We start from the raw sequence: 21,004 nt of genomic DNA on the forward strand, positions 1-21,004 counted from the left end.
TGGTGATATGTACAACAAATGTCTGATTATTCTGTGTGTTCATATATAGATATTATGGCAGTGTTTCTATATAAACATGTACTGTATATATAGATACACATACACGCACATACGGGTCTTTACATGAACACACAAACACACCTATCTATATGTACATGATGTGTATATAGGTAGGCGTGTGTCTGTGCAGAGTATTTGTGTGTATATATATATATATATATATATATATATATATATATATATATATATAAATCACACATTGCCACTTGTCACAGTGGAATAATGTATTGCTGTTGAATTATTCTCTTTAATATAACTACTATCGGCAAACCTGAATTATATAGCAGAGAAAAGGGGCTAAAAGAAGCGTCTCTGATATGCAATATAGAAGTGATAATGTCCCTGTGATACGATAATAACGCCCCGGTAGCCTGTAGTGTGGCAGCTCAACGAGTGAAGTGCTGACTGCAGAGATCTGCAGGCACAACTCAGCGGGGTTAATTCATTATGTGCGTGATTAATCGTCATTAAATTAGGTCAAAATAGCTACTATTGCAGTGCTTGGAAGTGGGAGGGGTCTGTCAAGAAGTGCTATATACGAACATTCTATTCAGATATGTATGAAGGGTGTTCGCCGCGGCACCGATAACCCACACCCCCCACACACCCACTCCACACCCCACGCCCCCCAGCACACACGTATGCGTTGACATTCTTAAACTTAATTGTTCCCTAATAAACACAGGCATTGTGATGAAAGGTTGCAATGCATCTAATATAATAGACACCAGTAAGTAGGAGAATATGACATCCCTCGCCCTGCTCCACGAGCACCAGTCCATGCTCAGGCCTCCAGTAAGCAGTTGACTGTACAGGCCCCCTCCACACACGAGTGCACATGCACATGGATACACACACACAATGCAAAGTTTTCCAGCCGAGTTCATCTAATGGTACATTCATTATAGCATTGCGCTGCGGGGATTGTTGCTCACAATAAGATAGCGTGGTGTGTGTGTGTATGCGAGATCACATGTGTTTTTCATGTTTGTATTTAAACTGCTAGATTGTAATTTGTATGGCTCGCAGTGTAACCCACACCAGCATCCGAATGTGCATTTTCCAGGCATATTGCACTGGACCAATGCTTTCACTTGATGTGTGCGACTTGTGAGGGATTTGTTTTTATTAAAAAGTCTTACCTTTTTTGGATGTGGGACCAGATCACTTCACTTGTAATCGCAGCTTCTCCAACTAATCACTTCATCTCCCTGCCCCCGCCCCTTGCTCCTAAAACATGCTGATCGTAGAATCTAGCACTATATTTAAAAAAACGGTAGATGTACATGTTATATAATTCTGCGTTTTACATTGAATAGCAAGGCGCATGAGATGTGCAGAAGAGCACGACGGTAGCTTGGGGCCATAGGGGGCACTTGACGTCCGTCCCCCACCCCCACTTTAAATCACAACAATGCCCCAGCATTGAATGCCGGAAAGGTGGGGAAAGCACGTGCACCGCCAGGTGGCCCAAACGGAACCTGAAGGCGGGTAAGCGGGCCGTGCCCCGCAGAGGTGGTAGGCGCGCACGCCATCCCTTGGACGGCACAGGGCCTTTGCGATTCCCGCATCTGCCGTCTCTTGTATCCCAGGGGCCGCCCTGGGCTCCGTTACTCACCTGAAGGCACTGGCAGGGAGTGGTGTGTGGATGGAGGAGAAGAGGCGCATTCATGCTCCAGCGTCCAGTGTCCAGCACTGCCAGCGCCCTGCCTGGGTATTGATGGCACACGTGTGTCTGTGCCTAGGGAGAAACAGTGCATTCCACCGAGCCCACATATCGCTACTGGAGAGAGATATCTTTTATTTGTTTATTTACAATCATACATTTCATTTTATAAGAAGTTTGGATCACATTAGCAAGCGAATACATGAAACTATGAGCTCCGTCCTTTTATATAACCCTTCGATCCCAATGTGCTACGTTTACCCTAAACATAGAAGCGGTGTAACCCTCTCCCAAGACAGCTGAGGGCCTCGTGTGGTATTTGGTGTTCTGGACCTTGGGACTTTGCCTTTAAAGTATAAAGGGCTACATGTCTTGGAATGCTAAGACCGGGTGAACCACTCACACCTACCATGGCTAACATGACAGCTGTAACATACGAGTTCACTCTACAAAGCAGGTACAGAAATGCCCCAACCCGCATAAGCAGTGCGTGCCCGACTGGTAAGGCGCCCTGTACAAGCCACAAAACACTAGAACACGGGTGTGTGCTTTCTTTGGCACTTTCTAGTACAGCGTGACTAAATAAAACGTGTTAAGTTTGCACAACTCAATGAGACGCAATGTGTCACCCTCGAGGGGATGAAAGGCTAAGACGGTCTATAAAGGATTCGAGCCTACACTGAGCAGGTTTCATCTGAAACTGCTCAGCAAGCAGCACATTACCCCTCTGAGCTTACTTTTAAAGTCTGCTGTTAACGTTATGATTAATTGCTGAAACGGTTCAGACAGTGTCCTTTTGGTGGAGAACTGATCTCCCACCTGTCTACCTTTGCCCCCCGTTTAACCTTGTCCCCCGCCCAGCGTTATTGACTCCGCCCTTTCCTAATGAGTCCGCGGCCCACCTGCTAAAGCTGATTCCCGCAGGTATTTCCTGGAGGCGGTAAACACCATTTTCTCTTTGCGGTCAGTCGGCTCTGCCAGCCTATTTAATTTAATATTTAATGTGATATAGTTTACAGAATAAACTTTACACATATTACACAAATACAAAACAGAATAGTATAATGGTATCCATCTGCTAAGATGTAAAAAGGTCATTAAAGATCACTCGGAGCTCTCCAATGCGGAGTCTTCACATCGCTTTTTCTCGTGCTCTGGGAGGTAATAAATATGAAAAAATATGAAAAAATCGCAACACTTCTGATATATTTCTAGCGGAGAGGAATACACATTAATCCCAGTGCCTTTACAGACACGGTTTAGTGGAAGAAGTTTGAGCGAGCGAGACAGTTACGGGTAGTGACATTTTTAGTTGAAATCATTGGAGTGACACTTCGCAGACATGCAGTTGCTACGGTTCAAGCCGCCGTGTATGTTAGCTTAAGGTACATACATTACACTGCTCAAGTAGGCGCCCGTCGGTGTGCTGTCCTCCTCTGCTGCTCAGCTTTTCATCTTCCCACGTGTTTTCTGTTCGAGTTGCTGCCTGCGTGGTGCGTGCATGCTTCCTATAAACCTGCCATGTCGGATTTGAATCATAAAACATGGCTCTTGAGCAGGCTCCAGGAGGGTTGGGTGTCCGTGTTGCACGGGCAGGTCAGCGCCTGAGCCCAGCAGACAGGGTTATAACACCACGGTGCGTTCGCACTCTCACATGTGGCGGAAGGAACGCTGACAACACGGGCAGATCCCGTGTGGCAGGACAGGTGGGAGAGATCTCCTCCCTCCCCCCACCGTGGCAGAGCCGAACCAGGCCGAGGCTTCCATGCCTCCAAAAGCCACCCTGGCCTGCCTGTGCATTCCCAGGGAACATGTACATGTCCGTGCACGGCGTGATTGTAGGGTGAAACCCTGGCTGCGTGGGGAGGGGCCATGCATATCGTGATGGTGGGGAATGCGTATTTTCTACCACACATTCCGCCGATTTCCCTCGGACTATCACTGAGCGTGGCTCCCATTTTGAACATGGATGTGACATGCCGACAGAGTGGGGCAGCGAGGTATACACCCTGCAGAAATGTGCCCGCAAATGTGCCCGCAATCTGCTCTCACTGCGCAAATCTCCCAAAATGCGCCATCCTTTCACTATTTTACTTGAGACAGAATACCCAACCGATTTTTAATTTTCCCCATTTGTTCTGTTTGCCTCCAAAAACGTACCAAGAAACTTGCTTTTAAAATTGTTTTTCTGCACGCGACAGAACGCTTCAATGCGCGCCTCTTTCACGCGTCCTCTCTATTTCTCTCCCCGTCTCTGTCTCTCTGCCTTTCAATTCTTAAATAAACCATTTGATTGCGACACTGATTACGGATGGCAGTCGTTTACGATTCTACAACGGGATGTCCGCTACCCTATAAATATAGGTGTGTTAGTACCTTGATAACTGAATTCCTAAGTGAACGGTAGGTGAACAATTTATAGAACAACGAAGTTACAATCAGAAAATCGCAACTGATACAGATATTATACAGGAAGGGAGCCATGTTTAGCGAGTGCAAAAGTGTTAAGAGAAAACCTTCAAAAGGGGCTCCTTTTATGCACGAACATGTCACACTTTTCGTATTGGTGGTGTGGGCCTCGGGGCTGGTAATTCCAGCAACTGCTTGTTCTCTTCCTGGTGCGATTTTGCAAATGGTCTTGTGTAGGGTGATTTGCCACACCCACAGCACATGGGCAGGCTCAGCTTTGCGTCTTACTGCAGCCCTGTGGAGGGTGCTTTAGTTTGAAAGGCCCGTGTGACGGCGAGAAAGGGGTGAGCGCTGCTCTGAGAAAGCGCCGAGATTTGAGCAATTCTTTTCAATCTGTTACGGTCCCTTGCCGAGGAGGACGATTGTCAACATTAAGCACATCAAGGATAATACGAAGACAACAGCAAGCTCTCGACACCTCCTGTACTGGCAAAGACGGCATTATAGGTCACCTGCGGAATCTCATTCACCGATAGCGGATGGAAGTAAGGGCAGCACACCCATGCGCAGGGAGCAAGCGCCTGGCTACAAAAAGGGGGGTGTTTGGCTATATGTGGTCTTTTGGTTTAGAATAATGACACACACGAGGGTTGGCAGTGGTCTGTGCATGACATACTCATTAATTAAGTTCACGCAAAAAATAAGGCAAAACGAATGTTCTGTTTTTCAGTAAATTCTTGCGCTAACTCATTAATGCTTCTGCTCTATACATCTTACACCCTTTTCAAAGGTTTGCATTCTGATGGCATGTTTCGCCTTCTAGTCTTCTGAGGTTATTTTTAATTTGAGGTGGATTGGAGGAACGCCAGTTATTTACAGTGCAGCACAGACTAAGGGCTACAACTTGCTTCCTTAGGCACCACAACCATGCAGTGGTGTCCCATCCCTGTTATTCGGGTAAAATCATGTTTGTCAAGGCAGCCTCTAGTACAGACCTCTGTGGTGCACAGTGGCTCAAGTCGAACGCTAAATCGGGGAGGGGGGGGGTAACTGTGTGTATGTAGGCAACGTCCTGGTGAAAGCAGGGGAGCTGCGGGCATTGGCATCAGCACATCGGCTCAAGGTGTGCTCTGAAGGTGCAGTCGCACAACTACTCAGCAAATAAAGGGCACCTTGCCTCCAGCTCGGTGTCATGTAAACAGCGCCTATTAAAGAATCAAGCCGTGATTCCTTAATAGGCGCTGTTTACATGACACTGAGCTGGAGGCAAGGCACCCTTAAACACACTGTACAAGAACAGCAGGGGGCTCACTTCTGTTGTTCGGCTGATACTTGAGCTAGTATCAGCCAAACAACAGAGCTGAGCCCTCTGCTGTACTGCATTTGTGGTGGGTGGGGCGATGGGAGACGCACACATCTAGGACAGGGAGCTGGCAGACCTGCAGCCAACACTGACTGGTCTCACACGCAGCAGTGAGCCCTTTCATTCAAGGCGCTGCATGGTTAAAAACCACAGGCTACTTGAATGAAAGGGCTGCCTGCTGCGTGATTACTCTACTCCAAACCAGTAGTAAAGAGTCACCACGCATCATGAAGCCTCGTTTAAAAGGCTTCATGCTGCATGATGACCCTTTACTCAGAAACAAAAGGAGAGACTGGGCCCTGCAGCCCTCCTCTTGTTTCTGAGTTCAGACTCATCTGGCAGCCGTAGCCGAAGCCACGGTTACACTTGCTGTTTGCAGATGTTAGTACTTGGAAGTGGTGACACCTGCAGGCAGTCTGTGTAACTGTGCAGCGATTTGGTTAAACTGCTGCCCGAGGTGTCAGCATGGCTGGGGCTAGTCGGGGTGGGCCCTGGCAGAGCCCTGGCTCAGGAGCCCTTTCTGGAGACTAGCAGGGCTTGGCCCCGGCCCACTTAAAGCCCTGGTGGTGCACGTGCAAGGAGATTAGATGTCAGGCAAGACTCACAGCATGCAGTTGTGCGAGGCAGAGGAGTCCAGGATCTACTCAGATTCTGTGCCTTTTAACTGTTTTACCTTGTTCATGTAACCATTCTTCTAAAAGCGCCCCTATACCCCTGGGTCAGGCGCGCTATATAAATGAAATAAACAAACCTCTGTACATGGTGAATCTTCAAGTTCCAGGTGAAATACCCTGTCCCCGGAAATGCAGTTTCACCTGGATTCTAAGCCCTCAGAAGAATACGCCAATTTGTCCCGGGAGGATAGCTCAGCGGCAACGTGCTCGCCTTGGAAGCAAGAGCCATGGTGCCATGCTTGGGCCCGCACTTAGAAACCTCTGGGTATTTAAGCGCGTTATAAATATGCAACTAAGACAAAAAAACAATCACGCAACTAAAAACAAACAATTACTGTAACAGCACCTCGATGCCCGCTGGCTGTGTAAGTGCTTTAAAAATGCTAAAAAAATAAATAAATAAATTTGCGCTACACCATATTTACTGTCCACGGTAAAAGAACACCTTTTATTGACCACAGAAGTATGAAAAACAGAAGATCCTGAGAAAATCAGAACTTAAGGCCTACAGGAAGGACAGGTCTCTGGAGAAGGAGCTTCACCTGCTAAGCTACCCTAAAGGATTTCTTAATTCAGCATTCCTATATTTTTAAAGCAAGATATGGCTGTAGGGAATGTGCAACATCCTGCAATCGCGTCCATTCATAGGCCCATGAATCGCTGGAGACATTTCTACCATAGAGGTGGAAAACTTCCCACTGGGAATTGCTTGTACGTTAAGGGCGAGGGATCAGAGGGTGACTGAGGATATGGAGTGAGCTGGACCACGCAGGGGGCCCAATCTGGCAAGGGCACGAGTCAAACAATTGACAGAAGGAGAGCAAAGAAGATAGAACCACTTGCCCAAATTGTGATGTTTCCATCAAATTGTGATAGGAAACGAAAATGGTAGCAATTCCAGGAGGAATAGTTTGTGGGTCAATCTCTCAATTTCCCAAAAGTCGGTCTCTCTAAATGGACGGCAGGGCTGAGGCAGATTCAGAGACTCACCCAGTAGCACCAGACATTTGGGGAACTGACAGATTTACCCAAATAGTCCAGTGTCCATTTCTTGCATCAAATAAGAAAGGACATCCCAATAACCTACTAGAGATGGGTTTCTTGTGGAGGATTGATGTTCAAAAAGGCCACTAAGTGTATGGGGGTGTAAAGTGAGGCGTAAAAGCAAGCAGTAAGCTCATTACGCTTTAGTTTTACATTACAAGGGATGTTCAATTCATTTGAGGGAGTAGTACGGGCTATACATGGAGTTAGCATGACTGCTACCCATTTCTCTGACTCCTTCAAATGTTTCCAGGTTTTATGCCAGCATGAGATTTTCATGCAGGCCTAAACCAAATGGAGTCCGATGGAACTTGCCTCCATCACCTGCTAATAGCGTTCCATTGTAAATGCCATCTACAAAGTGCAATCTGTAGGTGGCCTTTACATTTTCTGCAAAGCACAAAGGCAACCTTGGCCGTTTTTACTCTTTCATTTTCCACTCGATTTTGTTAAACTTCAACATTGCTGGCAGGGGATGCGTCAGCATGAACGTGCAAACGTTGCTGGTCCCCTAAATGCAATGGCCACTTCTAACAAAATCATGCCACAGGTGTCAAAATTAGATATACATTTATCAAATTAGTCTTCATATATCCGACATCATCTTAATTTGAAACATAAAGGCTACTAGAAGAACCATCTTCTGCTGCCTTGTCCTGTTGAAGGCCTTGCAGAACCACTGGATTTAGCAAAGCAATTTATCAACACACATTGCAAACTGTGGACTTCAGTACATTTTGAGGGTCATTTTACAAAAAGTGCAAATTGCAAGGAGAGGACGGCCAGTGTTAGCATTTGACTGTTGTGTCTCCTGTGTGCAATTTTCTACTTTTACAAAACAGACTTGAAAAGTAAAGAGTCTAAAAAGGCAATTTTGCCTCTACTCTTAGGTTTCACACTCAGTTTTTTTTTTTAAACCAACTGTAAAACCAATACATCCAGACTGTAAATGATGCTTTGCCAGCAGCATGAACAAGAGATTCCTATGGATTTCAGCTAGTGCTAACTCGAGGCTGATTCCATAAGAAGCAATTTGATTAGCTTCTGCACAAAAACCTCATTCAGGCGTAAAACAATGTGCCCTTTCTTCTGCTTCCTGTCCCTACTCTGCCTCGAAAGGGAACAAAAGTGTCTGAGAGCGGTAAAGGAAGGCATACATTCATTTACACCAGCTTTTACACCTTGTTTTACCACTACACCACTCAAAAAACAGTACAAATAATTGACATGTAGATCACGGAATTAGTTGGTCGCAGTCTCAGCGCCTCTGGAGTGCATTAACACTTCAGCAGCCATTAATTTTCATGTCCGGTTGATTAAGTTGATCACATACCCACAACATACTTCACACATGAAGGTGTTTATTTTGCTGGTTGAACTAGAGTCCTGTTTATCGATCAGAGAGAGGAAAGTAAAATAAATGCTATTGCACATATGATGATCGATGGCAGTCGGCAGAAACTTGGGAATTCGTGAAATGGCAGGACCTGATGGAGGCCAGTGTCACTTTCAGAGTGGTTATGATAATGTTATCAGGTTGTTATACAGTTCCTCTCTATAGATTTCTAAGGATTCTAAGCACTGCAACAATAGCATTTATCATCACCCAGTTTAATGGTATCAATGTATCAACCTTCGAAGGGCCGAGTCGGCTCTGCCAAGCAAGCACATAGCTCCATGAGCTATCCAACCGGGCTATCAGAGCTGTATGTTGCCTAAGCAGTGAGTGCAGGGTGTCAAATGTTACATGTGCTGGAGTTGTTGTACACAGTAACAAGCCATTTGTTTTCCCCTGCAGCAATTTTTCTTGTTTGCTGCCAGTGAAAAGCAGTTGACGTGTCACGGCAGGAAGACTGTGGTTCCACATGGTTAAGAGACTTTGCCAGAAAATCTTTCATGAAAGCGCGCAACTGTGTCATTCCAAATAACCCAAGGTGCACGTCTTTTGCCTGCAAGGATTTAAGGACTGTGTGCTTTCATTGTACTCCCGGTCTAACCTCAGAGCCTTCCGCGAGCTCGAACTGTGCGGTTTCAGAACGGGGCGCGCAACTCACGACAACAGAAACAAAAGGCACACATGCAAGTGCCAGGGCCGAGGGTTTTCATCACAAAAGGTACACGAATACATAAGACACTTGTGATAAGCTGTTGTGTCTTTGATAGATGATTGCTAGGTCTTTACCACACACGAGGAACCCGCTCATTGATGGTAAATAGTGTATATATATATATATATATGTATATATATATATATATATGATCATAGTTGGTGTGCAACTTTAAATAGCGAGTCAGCATTGCCAACTCACTTTTCTGTATGTGTGCACATGCATTGCACAGTTGACAAGAGCCGCCCTTTAGTTATGGTTAAGGTGGACCACCCAAAGGAAAAGGCATTTTTGAAATGAGTAGAACTTTAGTGGTGTTCAACAAAACTTTCCAACTAAAGTATGCAACAAACTCTGAATGTATTAATGTGTTGGATTCTATATAGCGCAAACCTAGCTATGATGCCATGGAGTGCTATGGAACAGGAAAATACAGTCATGGCGTAATATGGATACAGTTAGAAGGATAGATTATGTGAGGGTCCGTCAAGGAGGGCAGCATTTTATGGTGGTATCGAAAACTGAGTTTCCCATGCGATTTCTCACAGCTAAAGCTTGGCTCTCAGCTACAGCCGAACTGCAGGATAGATTCGTGCTAGGAGTGAGGGAGCCTGCTGCTCTCAAAAGTAGCCTTTGAAAGTTTTGAGAAAATCCATCTTGCAATGTTTCAAATTTAGCCAAAAGACAGCAAAATGATGCTGCTGATATTTTGGTCTGGATGGACTATACACAGACACAACCCTATTTTCGGGGAGTCGATTGGCTTATATGTGCATGAGGACCTGACCCTGAGGCGACACTAAAAGGCAAGCAGATTCATTACCCTAAAGTCAGCCAATCTGGTACGTTGGGAGGAGGTAAAAAATGTTTTACCGATGCCCATGTTGGCAACTTGGGTCTGTGGACAGCCGCATTGCTACTTTTTTTTATTTTTAAAAACGGCATATAATAGAACCGTGGTCCACCCCTGAACATCCCGACCTGAGGTGAAGTCTGGGGAAGGGACAGAGGGTCTAATATGTACGCAAAAAGGCAAACATGTTCTGTTTTAGCTGCAGTGTCTGAGGTCCATATGCCTCCACTGTCCAAACTGGCTACTGGTGGCCAGGGACTAGCAATGGGGCAATGGTAGCCCCTCGGCCAGGCCTCAGGCGAAGTCCAACGGCTACTAGGCCAGGCTTGCCAGGTCCTTGGGTATAGTTGAAGGCCAGGCCTTGGACCCCATGGTCACTGGCTGTGGATACAGCACATGGCCAGTGGTCACTTTGGAGGGGAAACGTGGCCTTCTGCCATAAATGCAGTCCATTGCTGGTGTTCAATATTTGTGGCGTGGGGAGCCTGGGGTATAGGGCACTGGAAATAAACACAGAGTATGGCCAGTGGCCTCTTCTGGGGCAAACAGTCCACTCACATTGGCAAAGGCCAATGGCCACTACATGTTAATTTGGTGTCGGCCATGTCCTGGGAAAAGAGCAGCACTGGTTATGGAAGCAGGCCATGCCCAGTGACCAATAAAGCTGGTTGTGGTGCCAGGGTGATAACTCCACCACTGCTACAGTAAAATTACCACAACTTGGTTTTACGGGACTTAAGCTACGAAAACGAGTTAAAGAAAACAAGTTTTTCTCCTAAAGTAATTAGGGGCAGTACACATTTAATACGAGGGTCAACCGAAAAAACAACTATCAAAATGACTTTAAAGGCCCAATTTCCCAAGCAGATCAGCACGACGAGAGACGTCGTGGTGGAGTACCTGGTTGCAGCCGAGTTGTGATTAGTTAACGATTTAGGTGGCAGGGTTCTGGTTACTTTGGAAACATCACAGATAAACTTCTTGGGTTTTGTGGTTTAGCAGTGCAAACATAACATTCTGTTAACAGAAGATTTGTTTTGCTTCACTGAGTCTCAGTTGTGCGTTTATGGACCTTTATGCATAGGAAAACGCTTTTCCTCAATAACTTTTGAACTGCTCCATGAATGTTCTTCGAATATGACAAGCAACTGTGAGGCTTTATGGGCTACTTCAAGTAGGGAAAGAATGTAAAAAAAGAGGTCATTTTTTACATTACGTTTTCTATAGATGCCAATAAACACACATATGGGACAGACACTGTATCTGGAAATGATCCACTTCCAGAGGTCGAAGTGGCCGGGAGCGGTACTCCTATACTTTTTTATTTTTAAGCTTCACTGTTCCTATACTTTTATTTTAAAAAGAAACCGTTCTGGAGTGGTTTAGTTTTAAAATAAACGTGTAGGAAGAAGTTGAAGCTTGCACTTCAGTGCACTGCACTGCTCATTCCCATAAATAGCAGGTGTGCTTGTTTGGGGGCTTGGATTGTGTGTCTGAGGGGGTGCAACGATGGGGTTTGTGGGGAGCGGGGGCAGGCCAGCAAGGAACATAGTTCCACTACTTTTTTTCGTACACTTCGACCACTGTCCACTTCGATTTGCTGACTTTTTGCCATACACTAACCCGCACCTGGAACTGGTGCACACTGCAAACCTCTCGAAATTCGGATCATCCAATCTCTAGATGTTCACTTTGAATGAGAAAAAAATAAATGCATCTATATATTCGTACATGCCTAGTCAAAGCATAGCATGAAGTAATAGGCATGTTCCTGGATGCTGCATATATGCGCGCGCTCGCAAACACACACACACCCCTCATCACCAACAGTACCACTCATGTAACAGACAAACAAACGTGTTTGTGGATAACACATGCCCACACACAAACCATCACCAGCGCATATCATATGTTAACACACACAAATAATACGATGATGCATGCACATACATACACACACAAACACACACAATCACTAACAGTACGAGGCATGTGAAATGCGCACAAAGCACATACAGTTTAAGTATTCATGCAAATATGCATGCACCCACAACCAACAATACCATTTGCATAACAAACATAAAAAGTAACACGTGTTAATGCATTACACATGTGCATACACACACCCACGTAACAAACATGCACAACTAAGAGGCGCTGTTGTGGTGCTGCGTCTGTCTGTGTGTGTGTCGTTGCAAGTGGGGGTTGTTTTTTTCATTCTGTAGTATGTTTCACTTTTATTGTCTAACCAGTCCTACTTGATCATTGTGTGTTTTACAGTATATCCATTTAGACGCTCGAACGCAGCTGTGCATGCACACATATGTAGACGCATTTATTTCTTTAGAAAGTTAATCTTTTGAGTTTGGCTCATCAGATTTTCCAAATCTTTTCAGGATTCACAACCTCAGGATAGGGGTTAGGTCCGTGCTGTGTTGCGTGTATTGTGAAGTGGGAGTGTGTGTTGGGTGTTGTCGATTTTTGGGTGTGCTTTGCACAGTATATTTTTCATTTTGTAGTGTATGTTTCACTTTGTGTTGTCATCCAGTCTTACTTCGTGTTGTGTGTGGCATAGGATCTTTATGCATTTTGCTGTATATTTTCCATTTCCTTTTGTTCCTCAGACACTACTCATCATCTTGTGCGTTTCGTGACACATTTTTATTCCGTTTTGTCCCTCCTACTCATGTACATGTTTTTATTATTAAAAAGGTAATATCTCGAGTTTGGCTCATCAGTGTTTAAAAATCTTTTCAGTGTGCACAACTTCAGCATATGTTCTGTGATTGTGTACAAAATCTGAACAATCAAACTGAACCATGTTGGAATATATTGCCCGAAAGTGTTATTTTTTATTTTTTTGTGTCATGGATTATTAAAAACGTTTCACATACAATTTGCCATAAAACATTCTTACACAAATTAAAAGTAAGAATTCTCATAAAAACATTAGTCAACAATTTTCAAAGTGTGATTTTTCAGGCTCTAATATGGAAAACGGAATGCAAAAAACATGCTTTAATCAGCGATGATGTTGGGCATGAAAACGTTCATGGAATTTTTCCAAAAGAGGAAAACATTGTTGGATCTTGTAAAGTGTCAGGCAATGTTAACTTTAGGGTTGCGACCACGCCTCTTCAAATACAGTTAAGCCCCTTTTTGCAAATGTAACCAACTGTTGTTGCCAGGCGACAGGACATTGTTCAGGCAGAAAGCCTCTGTGATGTCACGAGAACCGGGACTCACACGTACTGCGCCATCTTGTCCCTTTTACTGACAGAGAGTGATGATCAGTAAAGCTGGATTTATAGTAAAATGTTGCTGCAGAATTGCCGAGTGCATGATATCTTTATATATTACAGTCAGTGTGTTATATATAGTCTTGTATATTGTAGTCTTGTCACTGGCCTGGGGTGATTGCCATTAGAATGTGATGTATGAATGCAGCTCAGGAGCATGTTGAGTGCATCAGTGTATGAATGTTCTGAGAGAGTCAGTTGGGGGCCTGAGCTGGGGTGAGAGGATGGCGGGTGGGTCTTCTCCTTCATATGTACTGTACTTACCCATACCTGTCCATGTCCATGTCCAGTCATCTATGTCACTGTATATACTAAGGAGTAAAAGGAACTGTATATACTGTACAATAAAGTCTACCTGGATCAACCTGAGTCTCCACAGCAGGTCTGTGTGTCCCGAGTGACTACTAAGAGACCTTACTACATTGGCAACGAGAGTGACAGAACCCTGGATGATGAGAAATATGGAAATGAAAAGGACAGAGAGAAAGAGAGGAGCTGCAGCAATGGTAAAAAACAGTAAGGAGAGCTGTGTGTGGGGGGGGGGAACAGCTGTGCATGTGAGACCCACCGTTCCCCCATGACTGTTAGTTAAGTCCATCCTGCCAGTCCAAAGACATTAATGATTTTGGGCTCTGGGAAGGAGGTCCCCACCATAAAAAAAATCCCAGAGATAACCAATCAAGTAATAAAGAGAGGCCTGCCGTCCAGAATGAAAGGAATCACCGGCAGTTGTTTTGTGACATTTAATACGTGATTTGACAGCACAGGTAGTTTTTGGAAACATGCGAGGTACTTACTAATAATGGTGCTGTGAGTTGAAGCATGTATTTCCATTTTTACGTAAGGATGAGTTCCCCGTTTTGTCATGTGTGCCAAGCCGACACCAATAAAAGGGAAAAGAAAGCCAAAGCTAAAACCTTTGTGCGCTGCAAGGAATTTGTTCATGTTGCTGTATATGAAATGCACAGAGCGCCGTGGGGCTGCCCTTTGATATCCGCCTTAGAGATGTGTGCAGTAACTTCTTTTGATTGTGCTGGCAACGTAACCACAGTTGGCGGTTGGCATCGTAGGCCCAGCGAGGTCCGGCCTCTCCAACGCCGTGGAGCAAGTGATGACGTAGCCGAATGTTCTGCAGGTGTTGGCAATTGACATAACGTCATGAACGGAGGTTCATGGAGTGCTGTAGTTTCGCTCGCATTGCGGGACCTGAACAATTAGAAAAGTTCACCTGAAGGAAATGATGTCACGGACGTGGACGTAAGGAGGAAGTAAATACAATGAATTGCTGTATCCAAGTACAGAGGGATACTTTAGTGTGGAAGACTGCCTAGAGATATGGTACATGGGCTCATTTGTTTGAAAAGTAATATTGTTACGGAGTGGAATGGAACACACGTTATTGCATTTCAGCAATGCCACCAGTGGAGGAAAAGATACCGGGTAAACATTGAAACCACTAAAGAGCGGAATGCAAAGGAATACTGCACAAGCATCGGTGTTGTAGCTTTATAGATGTAATAGTTTAAACAATATTTGTGATAGATTATGAACGTTACCAACGGAAGTATCATATTTAATAAAGTGAAAGTGACATGTTAGGAAAAGATGAAAGTAAAGAAATGTTCATTAGAAGAAATGAACAAGCATGTTTTAAATATTAGAAGATGATGCTTATATTAATGATTTTTTATTACAGGAAATTACATTTTTATTGCTGCTCATGAGTTTTTAAAAAAATATATGGTGGAGTTGCTCATTTTCTTAAGTGGAATATAGAAGCGTGTGGTTTGGCCAGCCAGCATGTTTTCTTTTAGTTTAATGTTTCAAATCATAAAATTCTATGAATTTTGCAAGTGTATCTGATAAAGCCACCACCACATCTTGAGTTTTACAATGGTGGGTATAATGCAGCAAATGGGTATTTTAAATGGAAGTAACAAGTTGAATTTCGAGAAAGTGCAAATTATTTAGTACAAAGACAAAATGAATGCTTTTCATTGACAAATTGTCATGAGGAAATTTTTATGCGATTGGAATCCTATATTAAGGTTATGGTGTTAAGGGTTATGGTTTACCCTTTGGGGAGAAGTGAATAGTACATTACATACCCTGCAAATGGTATTGGGCCATTGTCTTGCTCTGTTTGTGTGATGTTGTGGCCTAATTGTTATTTGTCTCATCCCGACCATGACGCACGTGTTGCAGATTATGGTCGTAGTGCAGGGTATTCTAGTTAATATGTGCTGAATAATGAGTTTTTGGAATGAGAGTAAGAATTCCAATTTACCATGAGAGCCAAAAAAAAATTGGCGGTATGTATGCTCTTGTTTGAGTTACATAATATATGCGTACGCTCAAATGTGAGGTAGAGGTGCAGGGGTGGCCAACTGACTGAATAAGGGTTGCGCCAGGAAAAGGTTGGAATTGCCGGTGGATGTATATAAAATGTATATAGTGCACACTTTAGCAATAGTTATTGTTAAGTATTTTAACCACTGTTTCTTATAGGAATAGTTTTAAGTTTAAGGCATCCTGTGCTACCAGGAGCACTTCATTTGTTACATGTGGTTTTTATGTGTGTGATTCTGGTTGTGTTTGGATTTCCGATGTGGTTGCGAGTGATGTGCGTTTGGTTACCACATTGTATCCGGTATGAAAGGTTGATGTTCGTTGTGTTTGAATCTGACATGAAAGGGAGATGTTATGTGTGGTTACATCTGGTATGAAAGGGAGATGTTATATATAGTCTTGTATATTGTAGTCTTGTCACTGGCCTGGGGTGATTGCCATTAGAATGTGATGTATGAATGCAGCTCAGGAGCATGTTGAGTGCATCAGTGTATGAATGTTCTGAGAGAGTCAGTTGGGGGCCTGAGCTGGGGTGAGAGGATGGCCGGTGGATCTTCTCCTTCATATGTACTGTACTTACCCATACCTGTCCATGTCCATGTCCAGTCATCTATGTCACTGTATATACTAAGGAGTAAAAGGAACTGCATATACTGTACAATAAAGTCTACCGGGATCAACCTGAGTCTCCACAGCAGGTCTGTGTGTCCCGAGTGACTACTAAGAGACTTTACTACACAGTGATAGTAGTTATGGTAAGACTGGTGTTCTCATAGGAAAAGGCATTTTTTAAATGCTTATACATTTGGCAGTGTTGAACAGATCTGCGCAGAAAGTAGCATGAAAAGTATACATACCCGTTTCATTTCGGGGAGAAAAGCTACAGGAGGGAGGGCTCACAAAGTTGCATTTCTAGTAAAAATCCCAGCGGTAATATTTGCTCACACCTACAAAAATAAACGCTGGACATATTTAGACCCAACCATTGTGAGGACCAAGCATATGGGTCAACTTGAGTGCTCTGTTTGGGTTGAAGAAAATCAGTACCTTAAAAAAAAAAAAAAAAAAAAAAACGGGATCATTTTAATTCTAAATTCGCAGATAAAAAAATAATGTAATTTGATTGGATGGGTCTGGTTCTACAGCTATGGCTATAAAGTTTGAGGCTCCAGCTATCTTGGATTTGTGGACCCCATGAGGGACCCACAGATCCCAAAAAAAGGTGTGCTAAGGCTTGTCTGAAAAGGGCCATGTAGGAGCCCTATGAAGCTTGTCCTAAATTTACGGTGGGTGAGAGGATGCCCCAGGGGACTGGGCTAAGAGGTCTTTTAAAAAAAACAAAATGTGATTTTTAGCTGCTGGAACTTTAGCTCCTAACCGGCAAGGTATAGATAGGTTAATGGAAAGAGGTGACCATCTATGCCATCATTGTGGAATGTGGTTTTGAGAAGTGAAAAAACAGGTCTCCACATGGCATCTGCAGACCTTTCAGAGTCCCTCAAAACGTTAGCTTCAGTTCCCGCGCAGCCAGCACAAAAAGATCCCCCAACTATGCTAAAGAAGGACCATATAGGAGCCTTCTGAGGCTTATGCTGACCCTCCTATGGATGAGGACATGCCTTAGAGGGGTGGAACATGAGCTTCTTTTGCACCAAAAAAATGATTTTGCAAAATAACAAATCTTTTGCCGCTGAGAACTGTGGTTCCTAACTTTCTCACTGAATAGCGCTCTGTGAAATAATTTCTCACTTAGTGTATGAAGACATTGTTTAGGATAAGTTAAATGCTGGGGGAGGCGGGTGCAGATGTGATCAATAATTATTTACTGTACGTTTATGAAGTGGAGAAAACAATCTCCATGTGAAATCTACGGCCCATCCACAGGCCCGCACTTCATTTCTTGTGAAACTGGATTAAAAAAGCATAACAGTGGGGGTTAAGTTTGTTAAGGTATATTGAGGGCTTTAGTGAGCAAATCAACGGTATCATGCAGTAGGATATGCACTCACAGTGTGTGTATGACTACCCCTGGCGCTAGGGGGTTAACGGCACCGGTAAGGATGCCGCTGCCATTAACCCCCTACTGCCCTATTACGAGGTCTGTTAGCGGGTTTTACCAGCCGGCCTTTGCAGGCCCGTTATTAGCTCCTTCCCCATTCTCATTGAGCCCTATGGGGGCTCAAATGGGAATGGGGAATGGTTTTCGAAATGAGGAGTTACTGGGTCCGCATAGGTCGGAATGTCCCGGTAAGTCCCCATTCCGACACCACGGACGCGGAGCCGAGTTTGGAGGCAGCCATGGTGCTAATAGCACCATGGCTGCCTCCAAACTCGGAATGACCCCCATTGTGTTTGCTTGTGACTTGTATGCACACTTTATATATGTCTAATGCCCTTGACAAATGGCAGTGCATACAGGTAGTGAGATGTTTCGGCTATATTTTGACATTGGCATGGTACTGCAACATGGTGTAACACCGTGCCTGAAAGCCATGGCCCAAGAAAAATGCCCACTGGTAATGGAACTTCTGTGCAAGCCTGTCCTTTCACAAGGCCCCACCGAGTTGCCCAAAGCTGCCCTCTAGACACCAGGTCTTATTCTTCAGAGTCATTTCTAATCTTAAATGGTCATCATGGCTCACTGGCCCTTAGAGCCTTTTAGAAGATTAGAGACTGCAATACCTAATTAGAACCAATTACACTTTCAGTATCTATAATACCTGAGGTTGGAAATGATCCTAGTAATATCGGGTCAGCGCTACTCAATGCAAGGTCTGCTGTAAGCAGTGCCTCGTCTGTGGTAGACTTTATTGAATTAAATGATCTGGATATCCTATTTATAAACGAACCCTGGTTTACAGAGAGCTCTCCTTAGATATTTAATTTACTGGTGCCTTACAATTTCCAGATCAAATGGGTTAATCGTGATACCCAGAGGTGGGGGGGTGTTGCATCTGTTTATAAGTCATGCTTGTCCATAACTAATTCTGCCACACTGAGCTGGGATGGATCCTCCCAAATGTGCACTTTCTGCTTGTGTCCCTCAACCAATTTGTTCTTCCTAAGTTATTTTAAGTTACCTTCCTCCTCATCATTTTTTGGGATAATCTGAACCATTTTCTCTCCTCAAAAGCTCTTAGTTACTCCGGACTCCTCCTCCTTGGTGATTTTAATATCTGGTGTAATGTCCCCGATAATCCAGACTCTGAAAAATTAACTGAGATACTTCAGGCACACAATATACTCCCCATGGTTTCCTCCTCCTCCCTTTACGCCGGCCAGCGCCTTGATCTAATTCTCTTCAGAGGTACCGGAGTTAAGATCCATTAAACCATCTCAATCCCATGGTCACATCACTTTTGAATCCAAACAGGCACGTTCTCACCTTGACTCTTCCTCCTCCCCATTACTCCTCCTACATAACACTAAAGACCTAAATAACATTTCTGAGTCAGATCTAATCTCTGCTTTAGTATCTCCCCATACTGATAGCCAATGCAATGATTATTTTTCTTGTAATATGAATGGACTGCATTCTGTATACAACCATATCACCCCTCTTCAGGCGAGACGAGCAAACAACACACTAATTGCTGGTACTCTACCTCAATTTGAAATCTGAAACAAGACTATCGTCAAAAAGAAAAGGCCTGCCGTAAGAATGGAGATGCTCCATCCCTCAATTTAGTTAAGAATGCTTACAGACTAATAAGCAGGCTATTTTTACTGCAAAATCTTAACACCTCTAGAATGTTTTTAATAGTGCTATCAATAAACCAAAAGAGCTGTTCGACATTATGAAAAATGTAGCAAACCCGCCTGTGTCATAAGAAGTCTTCCACAGTGAATTCAGTTGGCAAATTAAGTTAACAAATGCTTTGTGGATAAGATCTACTAAATTCATGCACATCTTAGACAATTGAACTTGAACACCGAGTACATCACCTGTGAACCAACCCCCAACAAAGTCATCTTTGATTTTTCTAATGCATGGTCGGATCTGGTTCTATCATATCTTCAGACCTTGAAAGCCACTAATCACAACTATGATTTGCTTCCAGCAAGCGTTGACCACGGTCAGCTCAGGGAATGATCTTATAGTCTCCACTGTTACGCCCCTACTTAAAACATCTTCACCTGACTCTAGTGTTCTGCAGAACCTTCGACCAATTGCCAGAGACCCTTGGCCAGAGAAGATTTTCCAGAAGGTGGTTTATTTTAGTTTAGTTTGCAAAGGTAGCGGGCGCCCCTCTCTCGACAGAACAAGGCCTGATAACCTGTTCAGTGGTTATTAACCACTTGAGAGTTCGCAGCCACTGCTTTTACTCACTGTGCCTTTCACAGATGGGAAATATCCATTTGCATATCAGTCTTTGTCCTGCCCAGGGGCAGTCCAGCACCGAAATGCAATGGCAATTCCAACCTGAACGAGAGTACCACCAGCAACCCCATACACGTGTTTCACCCTTGTTGGGGATCATCAGTGAGTTGAAGCTGATGCCTCTCTAAGCCCAGTGAGAGGGAGACCACGTCTGGTTGCCCCCAGGAGACCTAGGGTTACCAATCCCAGGTTCCTTGAAAAATAATTTTGCAAAGGTAGAGGGCGCCCCTCTCTCGAAAGAACAGACTTGATAACCTGTTCAGTGGTTATTAACCACTTGAGAGTTCGCAGCCACTGCTTTTACTCACCGTGCCTCTCACAGATGGGAAATATCCATTTGCATATCAGTCTTTGTCCTGCCCAGGGGCAGTCCAGCACCGAAATGCAATGGCAATTCCAACCTGAACGAGAGTACCACCAGCAACCTCATACACGTGTTTCACCCTTGTTGGGGATCATCAGTGAGGTGAAGCTGATGCCTCTCTAAGCACAGTGAGAGGGAGACCACGTCTGGTTGCCCCCAGGAGACCTAGGGTTACCAATCCCAGGTTCCTTGAAATTTAGTTTGCAAAGGTAGCGGGCGCCCCTCTCTCGACAGAACAAGGCCTGATAACCTGTTCAGTGGTTATTAACCACTTGAGAGTTCGCAGCCACTGCTTTTACTCACTGTGCCTTTCACAGATGGGAAATATCCATTTGCATATCAGTCTTTGTCCTGCCCAGGGGCAGTCCAGCACCGAAATGCAATGGCAATTCCAACCTGAACGAGAGTACCACCAGCAACCCCATACACGTGTT

The 21,004-nt window shown here is 44.3% G+C and overlaps 1 protein-coding gene and 1 long non-coding RNA gene across 5 annotated transcripts in view; one reads left to right on the plus strand and one right to left on the minus strand.

The window, feature by feature from the left end:
* Window positions 1-3,345, minus strand: part of LOC138572965 (uncharacterized) — a 399,255-nt gene extending 395,910 nt beyond the window's left edge. The window contains exon 1 of the long non-coding RNA XR_011303916.1: window positions 3,120-3,345. This is a non-coding gene — a long non-coding RNA (uncharacterized lncRNA). The remainder of the gene's footprint in view (window positions 1-3,119) is intronic.
* Window positions 1-21,004, plus strand: part of CRLF1 (cytokine receptor like factor 1) — a 345,153-nt gene that overhangs the window by 424 nt on the left and 323,725 nt on the right. Inside the window, exon 1 of one of the 4 annotated variants that reach the window (XM_069649298.1) lies at window positions 4,447-4,680. The exons of the other annotated variants lie outside the window; for them this stretch is intronic. The gene's annotated coding sequence lies outside the window, so the exon portion shown is untranslated. Of the gene's footprint in view, window positions 1-4,446; window positions 4,681-21,004 lie in introns of those variants that run through there. 4 annotated transcript variants of the gene reach the window in all.

Source organism: Ambystoma mexicanum, chromosome 1p (assembly GCF_040938575.1).
Source record: "Ambystoma mexicanum isolate Mex_15411 chromosome 1p, UKY_AmexF1_1, whole genome shotgun sequence".
NCBI lineage: Eukaryota > Metazoa > Chordata > Amphibia > Caudata > Ambystomatidae > Ambystoma > Ambystoma mexicanum.